Raw genomic sequence first — 12,307 nt, 5'->3', positions numbered from 1 at the left:
CACGCGAGCCTGTGGTAAAATGTTTGAATTAAATATGAAGCCTCCTCATGTAGAAATTGCTTGCTGCTACAGGGTAATGTGAAAAGCCAAACAATGATTTGCATTTAGAATGATATTAATGCTAATACATGTTTATGTTTATCTAGAAATAGCCCTTAGCCAGTGGAGATGCAGTGAACATTGCACTTTAAATGGGACTGTATTCCAAGACACTCTCGGGTCTTATGCTGGGTAAATCACTGTGAAACACAGAATAGCTCGGAATTAATGTACACTTCATGGAGCTTTGCGAGTCCCTTTTTTCTCCAAATGATGAACTTATCTTTCCTAATCCTACTAAACAGAAATGGCATCTTCACTAATTGGGTACACAGAATAATAAAAAGAGGGGGCACAGTGTATGAAGTCCTACTGGCTGGAGAGGGCTCAAAGGCTTGCAATGAACCGCAGTTGGGCATCCTCACCGCTGAAGCATTGAGACCGATATAATGGAATGAGTTGTTGCCAAGGGTATCCTTGAAGTACTTTTCTTGGCCTAAGCATTAAGACAAAACTTTAGAGTAATGTGCCTGGGCTGTGTTGTGTACAATGCAATTAATCGACAAAAAAGGTAGTGACATGAAGACGGTATATGCTTAAACAAAATTTGATTAAAAGGAGAAAAATGTAGAAAAGCAAATTGGCAGAGAAAGGAATAAAACTACGTTCAGAGGTTTATCACATCAAATTGTTTTAAAACCTTCCCATGCAAAGCAAAGGAACCCGACTATTTCGTCAATAAGGTGAGCTGGAACTCCTCATTAAGGAACAGCCTCCCCTTGTGTGGTTTGGCAGCATCCAGACACCAAGTGAAGCCCACCAGTTGAGCAGATGCCAGCTTCCTAACTGATGTGTTGTGGATGACATCCTTTTCTACTTATACTTTCCTGCGTCTCTGTCCTCTGGAATACTTTATTTTGCCACTGCTAGTAGAATGTATCCAGATCTATTAGTGTAAACTATTAGGCCCTGTCCTTTAAGCAGTCCAGGAAAGTAATTGTTCTTTAGAATTCAATCCTATTGAGTTGAAATAAAGAATCACGAATTAGGTTATATCTCCCTAACATGATTAAATTAAAAATTAATTTGAACATGTGTATTTTTAATTTAAAACCGCATTTGAACAATTAACTGCCAACCATTAAAATTATGAAAATTTAAGGCAGTACTGGAGATATGAGCAATCAGGAATTCCTATTGGAGTCACCAAGGGTCAGGAGGACTTGCATGGGGTTAGGCCCTTCCTTTTTCAGGCTTATTTTCTATGGCACTCAGTGCTGGGGACCCTGGGCCTTATTCACAAAGGTAAACGTACACTTTTGATGTAAGTTTACTATTTTTTTTCTTATTCACAAAGAAAGTTTTACATCTAGTATCTTTACCACTGCAGACACAGTCCTATTTCTTAATGTGTGGCGTTCTCTGCAGTTATAAAGATACTACACGTAAAACTACGCTTGGAGTTTGTAAATAGCAAAAGAATAGTAAATCTGCACCAAAAATGTAAGTTTAGCTGTCTGAATAAGGCCCTCTGATAGGAATGTTCTCTTATTGTGCTCTGAAAATCATCAAATACCCCATCCTTCCTGCCTCTCCATTATCACGAGTGGTACCTCATAACACTCGCATGGATTTGTTACTGCTCTTTAAATGAACTGATCATAGTGGTAATGATTATGAAGTTAATAATCACTTAAAATTAATCCTGTCCTCCTCCTCCTCCTCCTTCATCTCCTCCTCCTAACTTGAACAGGGGTCATCTTCCACATGTTATCACGGTCGGAAACTGCATGCAAGTTGTCTGTGGAGAGGTACAAACCTATGGGAATGTGGACATTTATCAACATTCAGTCTCCTGATGAATTCACTGCAGTCACTGGCACATGTACCGCACTTATCGATGGAAGGAGGATAGAGTTTTTACTGTAAAAAATATATATCTACATTGCAAAATAATATTTTTACACTCACCCCTAGCCCATGAGTTAGGAGCTGATGAGAGCACCCGGGCAGCAATTAATTATGTGAGCCTTTTGGAATAGGTTTATAAAAATGGTGGCATACATAGATGTGGTAGCTGTTTAACTTTTGGGTTTACAAAAGTGTACATGCCCCCTTGGGTAATACTGATGAGCAGCCATCTTCAGTCCATGCCTAACACTTACCTTGTTGCTTCTTAGCCATTCCAGTGTAGCTTTTACTGTTTGCTTTGGGTCGTTTATGGTGAACATGTCCCCTCGTTTAAACTTTCAACCAATAAAAGGTTTTTGCAAACACGTTTGCGCTCTTTTCTCCTTTCATATTCAATTTTATCCTAACAGGTTTCTCAGTCCCTCGCAATGAAATCAACCTAATTCAATGCATTTCAGTAAAAAAGTTATGTTTTAATTTCATCAGACCACATAACCTTTTGCCGCACATCTGCAGAGCCTCCAGCGTGTCATTTTTCCATTATTCAAGCAGCGGAGGAGCGTCGTCCCACTGATCTGAGAACAGTATAAAAAGGAAAAATAAAATGATAATAATGCAATGTTATTATCATTTTATTTTTCTGTTCCTGCTTAGGTGCAGGATGGGGCTGGCTGGGCTGCCCAGAGCATGGGCCAGGGGGAGGAATGCTGAGCACACGCTAAGTGTGCATGATGGTTTGGCCGTCGTCTTGGGCCGGCCAAACAGTCATGTGCACTTTCCATGTTCTCCACCAGCTGTATTGCACAGCCTGGGTGGAGAACATGCACAGCCTCTCAGTCCCTCTTTGAGCGCCGAACCACGGCGCTCATACCAATCACAACGCTGCTGTAATGCAGCATCGTGATTGGCTTGGGGGGAGTCTAGGAGCCTGTGTGCTTCCTGGTTCCTGCTTCTGGAGTCGACTAAAGAGGACTGAGAGGCGGCGGCTAGCCTGCAGGTAAGTGTTTTTTTCTTCTTCATTTACCCCCCCCTCACCGCCACCCACATTAAGTAGTGGCCACCACTGGATTCTAGGTAAGATTCACAGAGTAATGACTTCCTTCTTGCCACTCCACATGAATTTATTCTACAATCGAGTGATTCACTAATTTAAAAGAGGCGGAGACCAATTGACTTGGTTTGGATTATGAAGAAAATTACTTACACTTGAGCTAATTAGAACTTCTTTTACAATGACAGTGAACACTTTTCTAATGAAACTATTTCAGTTTTATTTTTTTACTAATATTTTACAATTTTGTAGAATGCTTTTTCAGTCAGAATTTTGTAGATACCACGTGAGGATAACGAGAAAATGATTTTAGCACATACCATTATTTAGGGAAGATAATTGTGAAGTGTCGATGGGCTGCCATCTTGTTCAGGGTTTGTTGTTAACACTTGGATGATTAGAATAGTAGCAAGCACTGTGAACATGATAAGGAATACAAGGTTCGGTGGGTCCAGGCAAGGATAAGAAAAGGATAGATTGAAATTAAAAAGTGCAATTAGCTATGATCTAGCGATTGGAGACTACACTCCTTATCAGGTAAACACAATTTAGCAGAGTGAAACAGAAATAAATATTGGAAGCACAAGGAGCTGAGATTTAGATCAAATACAAGGCAAAACATGGGCTTATTACAGAATAATCAAAATGTGGCACAAAGAAAACTGCATAAATATTCATGAAAGGCCAATTACTGAAGTGCAGATAAATGCAAATTAACAAAGTTTATTAATCCCTGGTTAGGCAGAATCTAAGCTCAATTCTAAGTGTTAAACTCATAAAGAGCACTGGCTCAGCATCCCTATAGCAAATTTAAAAGCAACAAGAATTGGCATAGTCAATAGGTTTTGCCTTTGGGACCTAATACGTGTTTATCCATTCAGGACATTCCTGGGTGCTCTGCCTCCAGGGATTGAAGAACTATATCATTTTCACACACTGGGCCATGCAGTGTGATTCAGGAATAAGTGGCTTGCCTCAGGAAACATTTATGGACACATTTAAAGGCTTTTTAATGCACAGACAGAAAGACAAGTGCCTCAATACAAGTCAACAGCACAATAACATTCTGTGTGTGAGTGCCTCACTAGAGTTTTGAACAGCCTATGAAAAAAAAGCAGTGAAGTACTTTCCAAGGGCAGAGACATCACATCCCTCCTCGCCCAGCACTCTATTTTCCTGGCACCCTTCTCCAGAGTTTTCCATTCAAAACACTGCTTGCAACATCTGATTACCAGCAAGCCCCCAGCTCCGCCCTCTGTCCCAGCCTACTGGGCATAGGAGTGCTGGTTAGAGCAACAACAACAAGATGCCCCCATTTGTCAGGTAGAGGGGAAATAATGAATAAACAGTGTCAGCATTGGCATCACTTAATCTTAACGCACCTAAAAACAAAAAGTAAGCCTGACCTTGTGTAAAGTAACTGGAGCTTTTGTAAAGTGCTCCAATACCTTCAAGTCAGTCAAGTTTGCGGTCTATAAAATGCCCCCATAAATTGATCTTGGCTTGTGTGATGTTACTCGTATAAAGCTCTCCAACACCTTTGGGTCACTCAAGTTCACATTATATGATAAAAAATGCCTCATAGTCCCTGGGGGGCTGCCGTAAATGTGCTTTAAATTTAGAGCTCCGAGCAGCGAGGCGGGCATGCAGCGACCTGGGAGGAGGTTGGAGGGACGAATGCTGCCCTAATTTGTCAGGTTGAGTGGGAATAATGCATAAACGGGGGCAGCAGCAGCAAAAGTTAATCTCTGAGCACCTAAATACTAAAAATATTTACCTGGCCTTTTGTAATGTAACTGGCGCTTTTGTAAAGTGCTTCCATACCTTTAGGCCAGTTGAGTTTGAGCTCTATAAAAATGCCCCCAAAAATTAATCTGACGTGTAATATAATCAGCGCTCATGTAAAGTGCTCCAACACCTTTGGGTTGTGAACAAGCATCAGAGAAAATGCGATGGAAGTTGCCCAAGCCTTGCCCTTAACTGAGCTGCAAGGGTGGGCTGCTGAAGATGCGGTGACCGAGGCTCACTAATGCAACAAGTAGCGAAGTTGGAGGGGCTTGAGGTAAATCCTCGAACCTTGAAGTCAGAAAAAAATAAAAAGGCATTTTAAGAAAACAGTATCTGAAGCGTCTGACATTTCATCTTGGTGTTTGAACGAGACGGGGAGATTGAGTGTCAGGCGCCAAAGCTGAACCACTGAAGGCAGGCAAACAGTGACACGAGCAGGAATCAGTGAAAAAAATAGTCCCCCAAATAGACACATAAACACAGAAGCGTAATGGTAATAGTAATTGGGCAGTGCTCTGTGGGAGGAAACCAAACATAAAAAGGAGGGACAAAGAGGAAGGATTAACCCCTAGCAAGCATACATTTTTGAGCAACAATCAAAAGGACGACTAAAAAGGCAATGGGAGGGATGTAAGGCCACAGATTGAATACAGCATGTCTCGAAGAGACAGTGCATGCTCTGCCTAGGCTAGACCTAAAAAGAGGAGCATAGTAAGTCTTCCATGAAAAATTAACCTTCAAAGTGAAAGGTAAAGTAATCCCTCAAAGCGGAAACCTGAATTTTTAATAGACAAATCACACAAGCTATTAATAGATTCTGAAAATTCAGCATGGTATGATCATGGTTAGGGTCGCACTGGAAAATCAAACACAACAATGTATTTTAGAAGTCATTTGTACTAACCCATTTCTTAAAGTAAGAGAACATCTTCCACTTGCTCTCATCAACTGCACCCCAGAGACATACTGTACAAAAGAAACGTGTCTTTAACAATGGTTTACACTAACATTTCCAATGGAAGTTCTTGGAAATTATACTTTGAACACATGATGGAAGCTTCATTCATTCAATATACACACTTTCTAACATTGTTGTATATCACGATTACATTTATGTTATTCACTTGATGCTCTTCAGAAATAAGGGAGAAATGTCTTTGCAACAGGACAGTAATTGGGAGGAGAAATGGGCAGAAGAAAGCAGAGTAGAATACCGGAAGCTGCATCCATTTTAAGAATAATGGCGTATTACACGAAAATGTGGCATAACTATTCATTGTATTATTTATACTTCTAAGCAACCTAGGTAATCCATTTCAGGTACAAAATCATTAGTTCATTAGTTACAACTCGAAGTAGCATTATCATTAATAATCAGAAATAATTTTCACACAACATTTGAATATTTTGTTATATTTTGGAAACGCCACAACCCTTTCTCCTAGACATAAACCTTTTTCTACTTCCTACATGACTTTGCTCTGATTATTTGTTTAACTTTCTTGCTGCTCTGCCAAAGCGGAACTCAGAGTTATAAAACTCAGAAACAGGTAATGGTTAAAGCCCGTCAGCCAGTCCCTTAAAAGTCCTAGCAGAGGTTTGTGCTTATTTAGCCACAACTCTTGCCAATGTCCCAACTGACCTGTGCCTCTGCTTCCCTATCCCAAACTTCAAGAGACCTAGAAAAGCAGAGGTTTGACTCCTGCCAGTACTTGTTCATATGCAGGGCTGAGCATGATTAGATGCACTTTTATTGTATCTAAGGATCCCTGACCACGCCCTCTTTGTTGTATGCCCTGCACCTCAGCGTTACTAAGGTTCATTGCACTTTCCCTTGTCTGTTTAAGAAAGGTGTGACTCCACTGTTAGTGTGTTTTTATGACGTTTAAGGGCCGACAGGTGAACAGTCACTTTGCAATCACTGCTACTTTAAGCAGTTCTGCAAGATTCCAATAAAGCAACACAAAGCATCGCATACACCACCCATGAAGGTTATTTCTTTAGTATTATGCTTAAAAGAATTGAGAATTAAGTGCCCTGTTCTAAATAACTTAGTTTGAACTGTTTTCAGAACATCATAACATACCAGCATTGCTAACCTCTGAACCAGGCCTCTAAGCATTCTCCAAACAGCGAAAATTGTCGCCTGATGATGCCGAATACATGTTCGGCGGATATATATATTTCCATTAGTGTGGATTAAGCCACTTTCCTTTGCGAAACATTGGGTTTGTATTTAGAGAGGCCTTCGACACGTTGCTCCCCATAATCTGAGACAACACTTATCAAAACAAAATGCGTTTCATTGCTAAAGTTTCTAGTTCGACCCACACCGTGCGTTAAATATGAGCAATTATATGTTCAAGGCACAGATAAAAGTGCTGCTGAGGACATATGGTGGCTTATCTCAAGGACAATCAAGGACACAGAGAACATCCGCGCGCAGAAACCACACAAACTCATAAATAGTGGCAGAGATCATGGATGGGATAAGTGAGGCAAATGAGCGGGAAAAAAACACAAAGGTTGCTATGATACCCATGGCAGCGACTGAGCTTATAGTAAAGATAGCGAGGCGACATGAGTACCAGTTCAGCTCAGTGATGAGAGGACGGCGACAGCTTTCGAGCCTAGACTGGGCTAGTTTTGGGCGGTATTTCAACAGGAATATGCTTAAATATTTAGGATGGGCAATGGCCTCGCTGACAAAATAAGTTAACTTTCAAAATCCATGGGGAACATAGTGATGTCTATCCTCAGTAAGATGCCCTAGCATTTCAAGCTATTACTTGGGTCCATTGAATGCTATAATAATAATAATGTTTTGTTGATGTCTAATGGGAGGGATCAAAGATCCACTCCTTTTCCTCCTGATATGCGGTCACGTGTTTGTGTTTTGATGGTGATTTTTATGCCAATTATTGTAGAGCTAGGGCTTCAGATCTAGATCTGAATCTTTTGATAAGTTACTGAATTTCAAAGAGAAGAACCAACCCCTTCCAGCAACATGTACACAAATGACCTGGTCAAGAAGGTGGTCAAAACATATACTTGGTGAAACTACCAAAAAGACAATTGAAAATGGATGACCATAAAACGGTGAAAAGCAAATAAATCATGTATCCAATAAATCCTAGATTACGATTGCATTCCTGCACGGATTATTGCAGTGACACAGAACTGCTTTTATTGCATCTTGAAAATAGTGCACATTAGGGTCACAGGTTATGAGGAATGCGCCAAATATATAGTAGTGTTATGGCCAGTTCATATCCGGAAACATAAAATATTATACATATTTCTAACGCAAAATAGTTTCTCAGTGGAGCAATTTTACCAATAAAACATGACATACATAACCACTATATTGATTATCTCATGTGAATCTTGCTTGATGAGAGGCACGCATATATTCAAGTCAGATGCAGGAACTAGCTCCTTAGTCAGGTGGCTAGTCCTTCTGGAATAGCTTGCTGAGTAAATGGAGGGGCTGTCCAAATTATTTCATATATCCATATGAATGGTAGACACATCTGAGCCATAGAAATTCACATCATTTTTTGTATCTACTGTAGAATTGAACGCATCAGTATATTATTCAAAATTCAAGACATGGGGTCCTTATATGTGCCCCTGCACCATGACGTATCCACCCACTCAATTTTGCAAATCTCTGGTATGAATGTATTCCTTGAAATGGGTCTGTGACCACTGTCAACATTTTGTGAATTGTGTGTTCAAAAGAAATCGTATCGCAAAGATTAATAAGCAATGGCAAAGCCAATAGGTCTCACCTATGGGAGAGCTGTTGACTTTGGCAATGTGTTTTAGCCAATATGTACACCAGTGTGCCTAACAGTTAGTGGCGTGAGGTGGGGTGGGGTAGATTGGGGGAGTGGGGTCAGTATGTAGTGGTGTGGAGTAGTTTGGGAAGGGGTCAGGTAGATTGGAATGGGGTGGGTTAGACTGGAGTGGAAGGGGTAGACCGAAGTGGAGAGGAGTATATTGGAGTGGGGTAGATTAGGGTGGAGTGGGGTAGACTGGAGTGGGATAGATTGGGTCAATTAATGGTATGGTATATTGGAGTGAAGTGGGGTAGACTGGAATGGAGTGGGGTAGATTGGAGTGAGATTGGTAGGAGGGGGTAGTTTGGAGTGGGGTAGATTGGAGTGTAGTTGGATAGAGTTGTGTGGGGTAGATTGCGATAGGATAGAGGAGATTGGGATGGGATGGATTGGAGTAAGGTAGATTGGCATGGAGTAGATTGGGTTATGGTGAAGTAGATTGGAGTGGAGTAGTTTGGGGTAGACAGGAGTGGTATAGACTGCAGTGGGGTGATTGGATGGTGGTAGATTGGAGTAGGGTAGTTTAGGGTGGAGTGTAGGGTAGATTGGAGTGGGGTCGAGTGGGTTAGAGTGGACTGGAGTGGGGTAGATTTGGGTTGCATGTGATAGATTGGAGTGGGGTAGATAGGAGCAGAGTGGGGTATATTTGAGTGGCGTTCGGTAGATTGGTGTAGAATGGGGTAGATTGGGGTGGGGTTAATTGGGTTAGATTGAGTGGAGTAGAGTGGAGTGGGGTAGATTGGAGCCGAGTGAGGTAGATTCAAGTGGGGTAGTTTTGAAATGGGGTAAATTGGCAGAGTGTGGTAGGTTGAAGTGAAGTAGATTAGATTGTAGTGAAGTGGAGTGCAATAGATTGGGGTACATTGGATTGGAGTTGGAAAGATTGGAGTAGGATAGAATGGAGCAGTGCAAGTGATGTGGAGGGGTGTAGAGTGGAGTGGCATCTTGTATTGTGGAGTGATTGGTGTAGACTGGAGTGGCATGGAGTTGAGTGGCGTGATTAGAGGGGATTTGAGTGGCGTGGCATAGAGTGGAAGGGCATAGAGTGGAGGGGCATATTGTGGAGTATGCATGGTTCAGTAGTGCACTGCTAATAAAGACAACACATTTTCAATTGAAATGACCATTACATTTTCACCAAAATAAGGTTTTACTGCATGCAAACAATAATGTGTGCAAATGTCATCACCTATAGTATTGATGTGTTTTGATCTTATTGAAATATTTGTTTCTATCACACTTAAGAATTACAAAAAGTGCTTCATTTGTTCTAATTCTGAAAACATCAGCACAGTTTATTTATTTTTTGTTGTTTGCTGGAAATAAAGTATCACATTCTCTCCTCTTACATGAATACACAGCAGGATTGTCACATAAATTCTCACACTTTGAAGTCAGAGAAAAAAAAAGTAAACACCAGGTTCCCTGAGAGCTTGACATTTGACCTCGGTCTTTGAATACACAGCAAATGTTATGAGATAAGAACAAGATTGAAGGCCTGTTTACAGAAAGCAAGTTAGTGGAAGAATATAGTAAACAAGATTTGGGCAACGAGAGAAACAAACTCAAGCTGGACAGCTGAAAGCAAATAAAGCCAGCAAATAGAAAGCCTATGGTAAGCAAAGGAGGGTAATGCATTCCTAGGTCAGCTTTCTGAATGTCCTTAAGAAGTCTTTAGCAAACCAGACAGCTGTGCTGTCTGGTAGGCTGCGTCCTAAAAATGAAAGGTCTGCAAAGTAAGAAACAAAGGAAACCATAGCCAATAGGTCTCACTTTTGGGACCTTGTAAGTATTTATTTAGTTATGCAGCACAATATCCTTGGTGCAACAACATCACTTCTAAGGTCCCAAAGGCGAGACCTATTGGGTATGCCACTGCTTGTTTCTATATCTCTGTGGGACATGCTGCTGGCAGGTCCTTACTTTGGTAGATTGCCACCCAGTGTAGACGAGGGTCTGTGCCCTCCCTTCAGTAAGCGGTGGTGGCAGAGTGACACTCTGGGCGGGGTGGTAAGGAAAGGGGCTGCAGGCCTCGGGGTGGGTCCAGTCCAGGGCAGTGTTTGTTAGTGTATTGCCGTGCTGGGCTGGTGGTAAGGAAATGGGTTTCAGGCCTGGTGGTGGTACGCGGTGTCCTATGTGGTGCAGTGTTTTAGTCTAGTGTTGGGGTTGCTGATGCTTTGCCGAGTCCGGGAGCTGCAAGCACGACCCCGCTTGCCCTGTTGCGGCGCTTATGATCTGTGTGTATTTAGCGGCTAGAGGCCGTACACTGTGTGCTGTATGCAGGCAGCAGCGGCGTATCTGCACTGCATTATGTGAGGTAATGAACAGGAATGCCTCAGTTAGGGGTCACGTGGTACGGTGCGTTACGCGTACATTAACTCTTTCCATACTGAAAAACGTGCGTGGTGGCTCACCGTATTACTTAGCACTATTTTCTGACAAATAACTTGAGTTGCTTTCAAATAATGGATACGTTTCCAAAACGTGAAGTTATTTACAAGTAACTACTACTCACCCGCAGATTGTCTGGAATTGTTGGGGATGGGGGGCTGGAGGGGGCTGTCCAACTAACACAGCGATAACCCCTATTGTAACGACAACTCCATTACTAAATGTAGGACATCCCTAAACAAGCATTGGTCGTGGGGAATGCAAATATGGGGGCTGCAGCGGGAGAGAGAGAGGCGGAAGGAGTTGTGTGCATGCACGTGCGCGCCGGCAAACACACGAGGGGGGAGTGCGCAGCAGCGCCCAACGTGAAAGTAATCTGCAAGCTGGCAGCTGTGCACATTCACGCTCGTGTGAACGCAAGCATTAGGCCAGCAAAAGCCGGTGGGAAGCACTTTTAAATCCCACTTACTAAAAGTCGAGCAACAGCGCATGCGCTGCTGTAGGCTCGACCTAAAAGGGAAAGCAGATGGGCACAGTAAGGGAAGGAAAGAGGAGAGAGAATAAGGAAGGAATGGATAAAGTGAGAAGCGAGAATGGGGAAAATGGAGGCATGAACTCCAGCGCACTAAATAACAATAAGTCAGTCCCTAGCCCATAGTACACACATTGATAATGGAATTAAAGCGTGTGTACATTATATTTTGTGTGTTCAGTAATTGGTGCATTTCAGCTTTAACAGCCATCTATATTTAGACCAATCCCTTTTTGGTAATCAGATAGTCTTCTGCTTTGCTTCCTAGTTATCTTGATATTTGGATTTATTCTAGAACACGAAGCATAATGAAGGTAAAACAATGCATTCAGTCAAGTCCCTTGAGCTCTTGTCAGCACTCATTGCATGAAACAGCTGGCCGCTTCCTCCCAATGCTTACTACACTGATATGTGCTGGGAATGCTAATGTACTAATAGATGCAACAAATCTCCTGAGGGTCCAGAGAGCATTGCATGCTGCCCTCATTACAGCACCATTCTGGTCGTCCAGGCAGGTTTTCCATGTGTGGTGAATATGTAGTATCAGGGCTGTATGTAGGTTGATCTAAACCCAAGGAGCAAAATTTAGCGACTGACTAAAACGCTTAACATAGTATCAGCAAAGAGTATATTTAGCAGTGGATAAAATCAGAGCAAGTGGTCACAAGGCGATTATTGACACGCCATCAGTGAGATCCTGTTCCCTAGTTTTGCCGTAATACATTTGGTTTAAAATACTTTTTAGCTGTA

At 42.0% G+C, this 12,307-nt stretch overlaps 1 protein-coding gene across 2 annotated transcripts in view; it reads left to right on the top strand.

Annotated features, from left to right (window-relative positions):
• Positions 1 to 12,307, top strand: part of MYRIP (myosin VIIA and Rab interacting protein) — a 1,544,915-nt gene that overhangs the window by 563,172 nt on the left and 969,436 nt on the right. The gene's annotated exons all lie outside the window — the stretch shown is intronic.

This window comes from Triturus cristatus, chromosome 10, assembly GCF_964204655.1.
Source record: "Triturus cristatus chromosome 10, aTriCri1.1, whole genome shotgun sequence".
Classification (NCBI taxonomy): domain Eukaryota; kingdom Metazoa; phylum Chordata; class Amphibia; order Caudata; family Salamandridae; genus Triturus; species Triturus cristatus.
Note: the sequence above shows the minus strand (reverse complement) of the source record. Positions and strands in the feature narration are given on the sequence as shown.